Below are 15,187 nucleotides of genomic sequence, written 5' to 3'. Positions count from 1 at the left end.
TCCAATCAAAGGCATCCAGGGAAAGATACCTTGGTTCACGAAGGCCGATGAAGTTCAGGGTTTCTCTCTCAAGTGAGAAGGCACATGGTGAACACAGTCAGGGCTTCTTTCTCTCCTGGAAGGGCACATGGTGAATACGGCGTCATCTGCTAGTTTACTCTCCTGGCTTCTGGTTTCATGAAGCTCCCCTGGAGGCGTTTTCCTTCTTCATCTCCAATGGACTCGCTGCTTCGTGGTGCTGCAGCATTCTCTGCTCTCTCTGAATCTCTTTCTCCAAAATGTTTCCTCTTTTATAGGACTACAGCAAGCCAATCATAACCCACCCAAATGGGTGGAGACATGTCGTCCCTTAATCCAGTTTAACAACCACTCTTGACTAAATCCCATCAACCAGGAAGATGATCTCATTACAGTTTCAAATATACAGTATTGAGTAGGGATTATTCTACCTTTATGAAATGGGATTTATATCAAAACATGGCTTTTCTTGGGGGGCATACTTCCTTTCAAACCAGCACACCCATAGAAAGGTTTCTGTTTGATTTTCTTTCTTTTTTTTTTTTTTGCATGGGCAGGCGCCAGGAATTGAACCCAAGACTCCAACATGGCAGCCAAGAACTCTGCCACTGAGCCCCATTACCTGTCCTGATTCTGTTTTAACTGTGAAAATTTATGGTCTACAATTACTGAAAAAGTGAATAGTTAATTAATTTTCAATTTCCCTAGTATCAACATTTTATGTTCTTTTGATTTTTTATGTGACTAAGGTAATTTTCTTTCGTTTATTTTATTATGATTGTTTTAAAATATAAGGTAATATATGAATGTGGTTAAAAAGTTGAATCATACCATAGGACTTCTCAGAAAATGCAAGTCCCCTCCTCCCCTCTTTCCAGCCCCATACCCCAGAGATAAACTCTTTTAGTCATTTTTATTTTGGTTCTTCAGGTGATTACCTTTGCAAACTGCAATAATATACTTATACTTAATTCCTCTCTGGAAAAGTTGAAAATTCATCTGTCCTCTTGCATCTGCCCTTTCTACTGCAAACTGGGTTAGAACCCTCTTCTCAGGGAACTTTCAGTTCTCCCACAGTCACCTTTGTAACCTTAATTATGTATCAAACACCACAATTCTTGTTCCACTGGCTTTAGACAATGTTTTTTTCTCCCATTATGTACAATAAGTTTATCATAGCTCTATTTCTTCCCTGCTTCTTCTTCTAACATCTGTTAGCAAGGTTTTTACTGTTACATTATAGAGGTTAATAGCATTTACATTTTATTTTGCAAATATAATTTTCTTCTACATTGATAGATTAATTAAAAGTATGAAAGCCATTATAAAGCATTCACATCATGGTCACAAAGTAAATTTTATTCACTGTTGAGCGATGTGGGGGTTGCTAGCTTTTCATTTTCATCTCCATAGGTACAAAGTAATGATCCCCATTTTTGTCAAAGGCATACATTCCTGATTTCCTATATTTTAAACATTCCTTTATTTTACTACTTATACCACATGAATTCACTGCTTCATTTATTTAATAAATATTTACTGAGTGCCTACTATGTGGCAGGTGCAATTTAAGGTACTGAGGAAACAACAGTGAATGAAACAAATAGAAATCTCTGTCTCCATGAAGTAGAGAAGGAAGTGTAAGAGAGTGATTGTGGCTTTAATTAAAAATGGGATTAAGTTAGAAAAGATGTCATTAAATAGGTGCAATTCGAGTAACACCTAAAAGAGGGAAGGGAAGGAGTGGTGAATTGGGGGCAGGACACACCTATTGGGAAACTTCACTTTCATTGAGTGTGCAGGAAAGTGGGACAAGTGTGGGACATGCTAAAGTTAGTTGTTGTTGTATACAAAGCACGCCAAACTCAGTGGTTTACCACAACAATAACAACATATTACCTCCTGTTCTTACGAGTTCACCTGGAATCACTCATGTGGATGCATCCAGCTCAGCTGGGGTGAATGGTTGGACAAGGTTTTGCTCACAAGTTTCGGGTGTCAGCTGGCAGGGCTGGAAAGGTTTGGATGTGGGACTCTCCTTCATGTGTCTTCCATGCTGGGCTTCTTCATCTCATGAATATACTCCAAGAGGATGATGACAGGAGCTGCAAGAGCTTGCACAGTGGCCCTTTTGCTTTATTCTACTGGAGAAAGCTTCAAGGCAAGTTCAGAGTCAAAGGATGGGAAAGAGAATCTACTTCTTGTGGGGAAGAGCTGCAAAATATTGTAGCCACGTTTTTTCAATTTACTGGAGGTTGGTTGTCTCCCAAATAAAAACATAATGAGGAATATGCCCTGTGGTGTTAGTTGTCCTAATTTACCTCCACAGAGATAGTTCGATTCGTTTAGAAAACATAAATTTTTTGCCTTGTTCAAACTTTCTGATTGATTCTATGCATAACAGTGTGGAGATAGAGGCAAATGACCCAGTGGCTAAAGGAAAGACCTTCAGTTAATCTCTCTTATGCTACTCTTCTATACCCATCCACCCTTAGTCTAATGACTATCCATAATTATGTTGGAAGAATGGGCTTCCTCACCCATTGTAGCACAATTATTTGCATATTCTAGACTGCTGCCTATTCCACTCTGTTTCATTTATCAAAGTGACCATCTGATTCTCATTTTCTAAAAACAGTTGTCAAAATGACCTCTTACCCAATCTCTTTGCTGTTATGGAAATGTTTTTTGCTGGTTTATTTCCAATGTTTTCCACTCTATCACAAGGCACTGAAAGCTTGGGAACTACAGGTCAAGAATTCTTTAGTTCAAGGGTTCTGATAAAATTTGTTCTTTCAATTAGATGCACTCATGGAAAAAGAAAGTGAGGCAAGCAACATTCTTGGCCTTGCATTTGCAGTAGGCTGTAGCAGGCCTGTGCTTCTGCAGCAACCAGGCAGACTTGACTGCCAACCCCTAGCTTGGGGTGTGTAGAACAGATGTCTCTTTGTGAACTCAGTTGGCAGCTTCCTGCTAGCTTGATTTCAGTTTGCTGCTGTGTGACCTAAAGAAGCAGTAGCTGTTTATTCCTAGCATTTGCTCTTGGAGCCCTTCCAATTATTTTGTGAATTTCTATTTTTCCGTGTTAACCCCCTTTCTGTTTGAAACAGACTTGTTTCTGTTTTCCTGATGGGTTTATGGAATTATTTCCCTAAGTACTTCTCCACTGTCATCTTAATGAAGTCAGAAAGAAAGAGAGACAAACATGTGCATTCAATCTGTTCTTTTGAACTAGAAGCTGTTTATGTTTTATCACTTGTTTTGCTCAATTGCTTGAGCTTTTTTATCCTGTATCAAGAAAAAAGTTAAGACATATTGAAAAGTGTCGCAAAAGAGAGCTTCTTAATCTTTTTAAATAACCCTATTCTGAGGGTTTATGGGCATTCTGATAGTAGACCTTCTAGGAGGATGTTGTTTTTTCCCCTGTTATATTTACTTTTTTGTGTCGCCTTGACTAGGCTATAGTTCCCAGTTATTCAGTCAAGCACTAATCTAGGAACTGCTGTGAAGAACGAATTTTGTAGCTGTGATTAACATCAACAGTCAGTTGACTTGAAGTGAAAGAGATTACTCCCAATAATCTGGGTGGGCCTCATAGCATCAGTTGAAAGGTTTTAATAGCAGAACTGAGATCTTTCTGAAGAAAAAATTCTGCTTGAGGACTGTGCCATAAGCCTCTGCTTGAGTTTCTAGACTGCTCTTTCTGACAGCCTCCCCTAAACATTTTGAGCTTGCCTAGATAGCACCCATGATTGTATAAAAACTAATTCCGTGTAATAAATTTTGCCCCCCACCCCATCTGTCTCATTCTCTCCCTCCCGCACCCCTCTCTGTATATATACATGCGCATGCAAACACACACACATACACACACATGCACACACATTCTGGTGATATCCTGACTAATATACCCCCCCCAAAGCCCCAAATTGGAAAGAGTCATTATTTCTCCACATCCTAACCTTAGAAGGGCATTTTGACAAGATTTAGTTTTATAGATTGTACTATCAAAATAATTGTTTTTATTGACATATATAAATTTACTCATATTAAATATAAAATCACCTGGCCTTTTCAAAATTCACCAGGGAATCCAGAGGTAGTGTGGCACTTCGTCCCGTTTCTGCAAATTTGGGAGGATCTGGACTCTCAGGGATACCAGCGTTGGGCAGTGGACTACATGAGCCACTCGCGTTTGACCATTCCTGCCATGGCTGAGGTTGAGCAAGGGGTCAAGGGCCGAGCAGATAAGTGAGCCAGAGAGATTCTTAAAGGTATATTCATTATGTCTGATACAGTCAATATTTTCTAAATGATTACAGAATTAAAACGGTATGAAAAGACCTCAGTGGAGCAGGGTCATTCGCCACATTTTTCTCTGTCACTCTGCCCCCAATGATAACTACTTTTGCCAGTTCCTTAGGGAAACTTCTAATGCCTTTTATGCAAACAAATCATTAATTTGCTTACACAAGAGCTAATAGTCTTTGCTTTCATCTTTTTTACATATAGTTTGTTCTGAAGATTTTTCCATATAGAGCTTTCCCACTTTTTAAACACTGCATAGTATTCCATTATATGAATAGCCCATACTGTATTTAACTAAGCCCCCAAATTTGAATTGTTTCTAATCTTTCCTTTTATAAACAATGCAACAATGAATAAAATTAAACATATAATTTCATAATGTGCAAGTATATTTCTAGGATAAATTTGCAGAAATGGGTTGTTTCAAGCAGATACATTTGTTATTCTGATAGGTATTGTTACATTACCCTCCATATGTATTGTGCCATTTTGCTTCCCCTTCGGTGATACATCAGAGCATCAATTTCCTTACAGCCTTACCATATGATCTACCTATTTTTTGAACTTTTGTCAGTTTAATAGAAAATGACATTAGTGTAATCTGCATTTGCATTTCTCCTGTTATGAGTAAAGGTGAACATCTTTACATATGTGTAGGGCCCTTTGTGTTATTTTTTTGTGGACTATTTATATATCAAATTGGCTAGCAATAGTGAATAGGCAATTTGCATATTGAGTTATTGTTAGGGAGAATCTTTAAAAAGATAAATAACCCTATTGCAATGACACTAACTAAACAGAAGGGACATCAGTTAATATGCGATGGAGTGAGTACTTGGTGAATATCATCCCTTTTTGGTTTTTTTCTTTCAGATGCTTGGGAACACTTTATGTACTGGAGATAAGTCCTTTATAATAAGAGTTGAAAGCATTTCTCTCAGTTTCTCACTTGTCTTTTGACTTGATTTAAGGTGTTTTTGTCAATGAAAAATTTTAAGGTTAATCTTCTTTTGAGGCGTCTGGATTTTGTGTCATAGTTAGAAAGTTTTTCTCAATTCCCAATTTAAGAGAATTTGCCCATTTGTTCTCTACATATTTCATGAATTCATTTTTGTTCTTAAATTTGTGATCCATTTGAAGTTCATTATGGCGAATGGTATGTGGTAAGGATCTAAATTATCTTTTCTCAGATGACAACTTAATTGTTCAACACCATTCATCAATATTTTAAGTTCCTGTAGGCATTTAGATATATTCCTGGGATTTCTATTTTTCTGCCTATCATACTGTCTTAAACTTTGAGGATTTCTACTATAATTTATTATACAGTAGAACTGTTCCCTCATTTGATCTCCTATTATCAGATTTCTGCTACTCTTGCTTGTTACTTTTTTCATATAAAGTTGTATAGTTTGACAAAAATTAAATGGTGTTTTTATTGCAATTATAATAAATTTATAAGTTTAAAGAAAATGTGTGTCTTTGTGAGTTTTCCTACTTATAAATATGAAAAACCCTACCGTTTAAGTCTATTTTTTGTGATTTTTTTCATATGCATTATATTTCTTGTTAAGGGTATTCCTAGATATTCTATCACTTTTGCTGCTATTATAAATGCAATCTTTGCTTTCTATTGTTTGTTCTTTGTATATATTCAAAGCTGTTGTTTTCTGTTGTTTACAGAATTAATTGATTCAGGTGGTAAATTTTCCTGTTGTTGTTCTTGCCAATTATACATTATACCCAGCCACCAACCTAAATTCTCTTATTTTTTTTTAGAACTTTTATAGTTGGTTTTCTTAGGTTTTCAGATACATGATAATTTCAGCTGTAAGTAGTTAAGGTTTAATCTCCTTTATTTTTAGTTTTAAAGTATCTTTTATTTCCTTTTTTTATCTCAATGTATTAGCTTATAGTAGAATGTTACATTACAGCACTGCCAGAGAACTTGTCTTATTACCATCTTCAACTGAAATGTCTCCAGTGTTTCCTCATTCAATATAATGCCAACAAACTCTTGTAAGGAGGAATCCATCAGTTCTTATTTTACTGAGGTTTCTTTTTAATTAAAAATGTGCATTAAAGTTTTATCAAATGCTTTTTTGGTGTCTATGGAGTTCATCAAAATTTTTTCTAGATGTACTAATAAGATGGATTAATAGTTTTTATATTTTTAAATTATTGTGTTTGAATACCTGGGATAAATCTCAGTTATCATGAAGTAATAGATTTTCACTAGTCTTTCTAATTGTTTATATTTTACTTCATATTTTTGTAATGGTTTTCACAAGTGAGATATGATTCTAGATTCATTTGTTAATCAGGATCTGTTATTGGGGTTATGATTGATTCAGGTGGTAAATTTTCTTGTCGTTGTTCTTGTCAATTGCATACTATTTATCCTCATGAAGGATCATGATTCCTCATCCCACTGACATCAGTTTTGCTTTTTTTTCACTTGCATTGCTATATAGACAGTTGTGATCTACATTATTCATTGGTAAAAGATTTAAACATCAGTGTGGAAGGTTGAATTATGTACCTGAACAAACACATGTTCTTAATCTTAATCTGCATCCCTGTGGGTGTGAACCCATTGTAAACAGGATCTTTTAAAGATGCTATTTTGAGTTAAGATGTGGCCAACTGAATCAGGATGGATCTTAAGCCCTATTATTGCTATAGAGATAACACACAGAAGGCAGAAAGGAGAGGACATCATCATGTAATGACAGGCAGACATACAAGCCAAGGAACCCAAGGATTGCTGGCCACCAACACCAGAATACCACAATCTTTGGGGAGAAGGGAAGCCTTACTGATATCTTGATTATAGACTTCTAGCCTCAAAGCCATGAGCTAATAAATGCTTATTGTTCAAGCCAGCCCATTGCATGGTATTTGTATTACTAGCCTGGAAAACTGGTACAATCAGCCTTTTCCTTCTGCCACGAGTCCAACATATTCTTGATAGGCAATGTTCTTTTGACCTAAGTCTCCAAATGAAAAAGCAGCTACCCCATAAGGACAAGAAATGTGAATGAGGAATAAACCTTTGTGTATGTAAACCAAAGAGGTTTTGGACATTTATTCCTATAGCATAACCTTCTTAAGTTTATTCCTAGATATTTTATCACCATTGACATGTTATAATTGGAGTAATTTCTTCCATTATCTTTTCCTAGAGGTTGTTCTTTATGCATGCAAAGGAAATTGATTTCTGATATAGTGCAGAAAAAATTAGAAATATTTTCACTTTTTCTTTTGATCTGGAGCAGGTTAAAATTGCATTGTAAGTTTTCTGAAGCCGTTTGGGATTAATGCTTGTTTTGGAAGGGTAAGTGTGGTGATCAGGTACTGTTATCACCTTGGCCAGGGGATCTGCCCAGTTGTCTGGTCAAGCAAGCACTGGCCTGACTGTTGATGCAAGGATGTTTCATGGCTGGTGGATAAATTGTCAGGCTGGTTTATTAAATCATCTGTCACTTGATTGCAGCTGTGGCTGATTACATTTGTGATCAACTAAGGGCAGTCTCCCACAAATGAGGTAATCCAATCAGTTGAAGATTATTAAAGAAGAAGAGAAACTTTTTCACTGTGTCTCCAGCTAGTGAACCTCTCCTGTGGAGTTTGTCCAGACCCTTCATCGAAGCTGCCAGCTACAAAGCCTTCCGTATGGATTTTGGACTCTTCCATTCCAATGGTTACATGAGACACCTGTAAAAATCTCAAATTTACAGATCTCTCCTGTTGGTTCTGTTTCTTAGGAGAATCCTGACTAATACAGTATCTCTTTGGTGGTTTAAACATTTCTTTATTTTGAAATTGTCTCTTTAGACTTTCTGTCTTTTCTTGTCAGTTTTGATAAGTTATATTTAACCAGAAAAATATCCACTTCTTCAAGATTTTAGTATTACTTACACAGAATAGTACCAGTTAGTCATTCATGATTGAAATAATTTTCTCAGTATGATGCTTAAACTTTTAATAGTCATTATTTTCACTGAAGCAGAAAAATGTATGAATGATTTAAAACTAGCATCTAAATTGGAAATGTCAACATTTAAAAATAAAAATCAGGATCTATTTGAGTCAAAGTGGAGTTAAATTCTATCTTCAGTATATTGAAATATATTGTAAGAAATGTATTTTTCAAGTGTTATAGTACATTTACATTCATATAGTTTAGACAAATGTCTGAGTGACACTGAGCTTCTAACTTCTCTATTAAAAAAACTTCACCTTGAAAAGAATAAAAATATTAGTATATAATTGAAGTTGTTGATATGTAAGGAGTATGACAAAATCTTTTTTGTTATTATTGTGGAAAATAGATACACTGGTCAAATCAGAAATCAATTTGTAGCTGGTTTAGCAGTTTAGCAATAAAGGGCTATTGACTAATCTTCCACATTTTAGTCAATTACTTGGAGGATGACAAAGAAACTGTACTACTCAATTTTGTAACTGACAGAATCCCAGGTGGGATAACTACTAAGATGGATGATAGAATCAAAATTCCAAACGATCTCAATAGTTTAGAATGCAAGGCTGTAAAAAACAAGACATTTAAGAGCAATGAACATTAAAGTCAATTTTTTTTTTATAGAAATGAATTGTCATTGTCCGGAATGAGCCCTGATAACAATTAAAGTTTAAGTTTACTATAACCTCAATCTGAGCTAATGGTATATTGTTGCCCCAGGCCTGCTTAAGAGTTAGCCTCAGCTTAATTTGGATTAATAGGAATATAGGAGCATACCGTAAAAGGTACATACGTAAATATGGACTGGACAGCCTCTTTTTTAATTATTATATCCCATTTTTATTTTTAAAATCATTATTATTTTTTTATTAGAGAGGTTTATAGAAAAGTTGTGTAAAAAATACAACATTCCCATATATGTCCCCAATTGTTAACATTTTGCATTAGAGTGGTACCTTTGTTACAACTGATGAAAGAATATTAAAATATTACTGTTAACTATAGCTCATCTTTTATATTAGGTGTATTTTTCCATATAAAACCTTGTTATTAATACCTTATAATAGTTTCATGCATTTGTTATAATTCACGAAAGAATATTCTCATATTTGTACTATTAACTATAGTCCGCCATCTTCAATAGGGGTCACTATGTACAGTGCCATGTTTTATCTGCTCAATTTCCTTGCAGTAACAATCTACACCCTGGTAACCTATATTCTAGATTCACACTCTATGAGTTTGCTTATTCTAATTAGTTCTTATCAGTGTCATCATACAAATATTTGTTCTTTTGTGCCAGACTTGTTTCACTTACTATAATGTCCCCAAAGTTTATCCATGTTGTTGCGTGCATCTGGACCGTGTTCCTTCTTATAGCTGAATAATATTCCATGGTACGTATGTATCACATTTTGTTTATTCATTCATCAGTTGACAGACACTTGATTTGCTTCCATCTTTTGGTAATTGTGAATAATGACGCTATGAACATCAGTGTGTACACGTTTGTTTGGGTCTCTGCTTTCAGCTATTCTGGGTATGTACCTAGCAGTGGGATTGCCAGATCATATGGCAATTCTATACTTAGCTTCTTAAGGAACCACCAAATTATCTTCCACTGATAAGAACTAATTAGAAGCTGTACCATTGTATATTTCCATATATAAAATGGAATAATGAATGAGTGTTCCTATTTCTCCACCTCCTCTCCAACCCTTGTAGTTTTCCATTTTGTTTTGTTTTTTATAATAGGGGTATATTGGTTTGTTAATGCTGCTGAATGCAATACACCAGAAATGGAGTGGCTTTTTTTTTTTTTCACATGGGCGGACACCAGGAATCAAACCCGGGTCTCCAGCACAACAGGTCAGAACTCTGCCTGCTGAGCCAGAATGGCCCACTCTGGAATGACTTTTAAAAAGGGAATTTCTTAAGTTGCAAGTTTACAGTTCAAAGGCTATAAAAATGTCCAAATTAAGGCATCCAAGGAAAGATACCCTGACTCAAGAAAGGCTGATGGGTCCAGATTACCTCTGTCAGCTGGGAAGGCATGTGGCTGGTGTCTGCTAGGGTTTTGGGCTTCTTTTCAAACGGCTTCCCCAGGAGCCTTTTTGTTCTGCATCCCCAAACGTCTGGGTCTCATGTTAGCGTTGTTGACTCTCAAGCTTTTTCCAAAATGGTTCCCTCTTAAAGGGCTCCAGTAAGCAGTCCACCTTGAATGGATAGAGACACATTTCCATCGAAACCATCTAATCAGAAGTTCCCACGCATAATTGGGTGAGTCACATTTCCACGGGAACAACTTGGTCAAAAAGATCCCACCCAATGATATTGAATAAGTATTAAAGAACATGGCTTTTTCTGGGGTACACAACAGTTTCAAACCATCACAGTGGCCATTCCAGTAGGTATGAAATGGTATTTCATTGTGGTTTTTATTTGTATTTCCCTAACTAAGTGATGTTGGACAGCTTTTCATGAGCGTTTTAGCTTTGCATTTCCATTTTGGAAAATGTCTGTTCAAGTCTTTTGCCCATTTTGAAATTGGGTTTTATTTGACTTTTTATTATTCTCTTTTCATTGCCTGCAAGATGAATTCTGGGAGGAAGGTCACCCCAGAGAGAACTTTCCCAAGTCAATATTTCCCAGCCAGAACAGAGCCAGAGACCCATGAAGGGGTGCAGGGCAGTTCCAAAGAACCCTGGGGAGACGGCCAGAAAGATGCCCACAAGCACTTTCCTGACCTGCTCAGCAGAGGGTGCTCTTCAGCAAACTTTTCCCTTCAGCCCTAAGAGGGCCTTGCATCTTTTACACAGGCTTCACCACTAATGGTGATCACCTGGGACCTAGTGATCTCAATTTGTCAATCAAAATCTATGATCAGTACTTGGCCATGCCCCATCCTTCTTTGGCTCCCACTCTTGGGAAAGAGGGCTTCCAGGTCACTCTCCTTCTACAGCTGTCAGCCGGGAGCTAGACCCGAGGCAGCTAGCCTGAAGAGTGGGGGTTGAGTGCCAACAGTAGCTGCTGAGTGCTTTATTTGCAGTTCTTTACTGCAGTGTCTCAGCTTCTTTGTCAGCTCTTCCCTGGATGCTGTACAGTGTTCCCCTGGTCTCAGGAGCCTGAGAATACTTGTTTCAGACAGTTTCTGCCTGTCTACTAGCTGTTTTTGCAGGGAGAGTACTGCAGTTCCTTACTCTGCCATTGTCTTGGGAGTTCCTACATTCTGTTTTGATAGTTGCATTTAAGAGGGAGCCTTACAACTGGCATTTGTCCAATAGACCACCATTTGGATGGTGAAGTTCATCAGGTCTGGAAACCATATTATGAGCAGAGTGTTGGAAGCATCTGCGATTTGCAGTGTGAAAAGTAGAAAACATTGAAGACCAAAGAAAATTTCTCTTCTGGAAAATCTTCCATGACTCTTGGCTTTCTCAAGGACACCTCTTTTTTTTTTTTTTTTTTTTTTTTTTTTGCATGGGCAGGCACTGGGAATTGAACCTGGCTCTCCAGCATGGCAGGTGAGAATTCTACCACTGAGACACTGTTGCACTGCCCTTAAGGACACATTTTTTTGTGCCTGCCCCACATACTGTGCATTCAGTCATTCTTGCACTTTTATCCATAAGTACTTTAAACATATGCATTCCTCCTTAAACTGCAGCTTCCTCAAGAATTGTTTCATATTCACTTTTGTATCACCCAGAAGAGACCATGAAACCCAAGAGATACTAAAAAGAAATATTTCTTGAAGATTCCAGTTTTATTCTGACTGATATCTTAAATGGAAGAAATAATATTTGGCAGTTGGCAACTTCTATTTCTGCTATAGGGAATGGAAACAAAAAGTTGATCTGTTGACATCAGCAGAATGAAGGAGGACATGTGAAGGGAAGCTAAGATATAAGGCCGAGCAGAGCGTTTGTTTTTCCCCTAAAAAGTTCTCCATCCTCTGGTTCCAGCTTATACCTGAATTTGGTTCTCAAGATACAATACCTTCATTCTTATAATAAACTCCTTTTCTTCTCTTTTGTGGTTCCTTAAGTGAACTGGTGTTACTTTCTGTTACATGCAAAGAAAAGAAACTTGGTATTAATTATCAATTTCTACTTACTTGCTGAATGATCTTGGGTAAATTTAGTTTCATGCTTTTAAAAACAGGTTTGATAATATTGCAATACCTAGTGGTAACATAAATTCAGATAATGCCGCTAGCATTGGGTTTTTGTCCTCTCTCTAGCTTCAGATTACATGTAGAAAATAGCCACAACTGTATATGGAGGGGAGGAAAAGGCCAGATGAGGAAATGGCAGGCTAGCCCATTTGGGGAAGAGGGAAGCAGAGTGAGTCACCAATCATGCCATGTTTGATTGATGAAATGGGCACTGGAATTGAATCCTGAAATTACTCCCTATGACCTAGAAGTCCAGACCATTTACAGAATTGTCAGACACATAAAAACCTTTAAGCCAGGGTTGACAACTGTCCCCAGGTAGTAATAGGTTACAGTTGGGACAAGGATGGCTGCATCTTCCCTCTCAACCTCCTTCCCTCTTATACCTGTCTAACCTGGTCATTTGAGCACACATGTAATACTGTAACTTCATAATTGATGCAGTTAAATTTTTTTATGTCGTTTATTATATGATGTTGGAGATCATAAAATATACCAATAAAGCAATTAAGAGAATTAAATGAGATTGTATGTGTGAAGCACTTGGTACTTAATAACTGGGAGACAAGTATAATTAATTACTATTATTACTCTCAAAATTATGATTATTATAATTGGAGGATGCACAAATAAGGAGTTGAAACTCAATATGGCTAATTCTAATGCATCTTATATATTTAAGAAATAAAGTTAATACAAATTACTGAAATGATTCTATGTGAATTTCTTTTGTGTAAATTATTTCTACCTTCTTTACCCAGATAAATTGTGGGTTGGATGCATATTTAATATTGTCAGAAGAGGAACTGGCAACAGATGTGCTGTTAGCATTATTGCTCACACATATGCTTTATCTATATCTAGAGATACTATTATTTTTGCTTCCCTGTCATCACACTGATCTCCTTTTTAAGAACAAACATTTCAAACTATGAAAATTTGAGATTTAGTTTATTTGTTTTAAAGCACCCATTTTCTTAACTTGCATTCATTTCCTTTGACTTATAAAGTCTGTAGAGCCAGTGCTACTTAGGATTTGTAAAGCAATTATTAAAAGACTTTGAAATTTATAAATAATCTGAAGCTTTTCAAGTGATTAATTATTGATTCCCCAAATGAATCAGACTATCAGGCCACAATAAATATTTAATATTTTCTTGGAGTGAAGCAATGCATTGCTCAAAGATTTTTTTTTTCATTATATTGTTCTCTGCATTTAAAATTTTGTGTGGGCAATAAGATGTAATCTACTCTAAGTCAATAGACTTTTTGGGTCTTTATATCATGCTTTATTTGTTACTTTCAATAAACCAAGCATATAATATTGTTGATAACCATACATTTTTCATTCGAATACACATGGTTTCAAATTTTGGGGGGATTTTTTTGTGCCTGGCGTTCTTTATTAACAAGTGTAAAATATTTTGTAATATACAAAAACCAAGTCTGATTATGTCACTGGTTTACTTAGGTATGTCAAAACTGGTATAAGTAGATATGTCAATCAGTACACGATCACGTTTCCAAAAGTGGTAAGTCCAGATTATTATAGGTAAGGAGTTTGTTAAATCCTAACAACTAAGTGCTGTTACCTGACTCTGAAATCAATGGTCTCCATAAACTACTATTTGATCATGGAAAATACTGACCTGCCCAACAATGAAAGCTTTTAACATCAGCAACTGCATTCAAACAATGGAAGGTTTATGATATACTCTATTTAAACATGTTCAAGAGTCTTTAAAAGAATATAGTCATAATTCCTTTTCCTGTGTTAGCAGCATTATTCATTCATTCACTCAACAATTATTTATTGTGCACATACTTTATGCCCTATGAGAGAGTCTGAGAATGAAATAGTAAGAAGGGACGACATGGTTCCTGCCTCTCGGAACTTGTAGGATGAGAGAAAGGCAAGGTCAGTTGCATAAAAGTGTTGTGATAAGGTAACTATACTGTGAATACACCAACCCCTGTGCATACGCTGTGTGAGAGGGGAAAGGAAATAAGTAGGGATTTATCATGGAGAAAGTTGGGAAAGAATAATTGAACCAGAAGGAAGGGTGCCTGCAAATGCTCAGAGTTTTGAAAAAATTAAACGATAAAAAAAAAAAAGGAAGGAAGAATGAAGGGAGAATGAGAAATATGTTAAAGGACCTTAATAAACTTAGGGTAGGTATTTTAAATAAACATTAATGAATGAATAAATAAATGAACTAGTAAAGAAAGGGTGAAAGAGCAAGTAGAAAAATGTGAAATGTGGATGAGTGCAAATAATTTAAAAAGGAATTGGAGGAAAACTCAGAAAAATATAATATTGAAAATAAGATCATTTATGAAATGTTTAAAAGATAAAAGTGAGAACTGAAAGGTTTGGAGAATGTATGTCTCTGGGTGCTGTTGAATATTACTTTAAGACATTTCCATTGTACTATGAATTTCAGAAAAATTGGACAGGTTTATTCACCACAGTATTTCTCGGGGTCTTTAATATTCTGATGTACCCTGTGACCCTCCCAGAAAGCAATATAATATGTAGCTTTCCCCCAAATTTCTTGACCATAAAGGCCTTTTCTTCTTACTAGTACCTCCAGATATTAACATCTGAGAAACATATGGAAATAATATGCTGAAAGGCATGTGCCCTGGCATGTGCAATCAAAAACAAGCCTCATCTGCTTTGCATGATGTCAACATCA

The sequence above is a fragment of the Tamandua tetradactyla genome, chromosome 7, assembly GCF_023851605.1.
Source record: "Tamandua tetradactyla isolate mTamTet1 chromosome 7, mTamTet1.pri, whole genome shotgun sequence".
Classification (NCBI taxonomy): domain Eukaryota; kingdom Metazoa; phylum Chordata; class Mammalia; order Pilosa; family Myrmecophagidae; genus Tamandua; species Tamandua tetradactyla.
Note: the sequence above shows the minus strand (reverse complement) of the source record.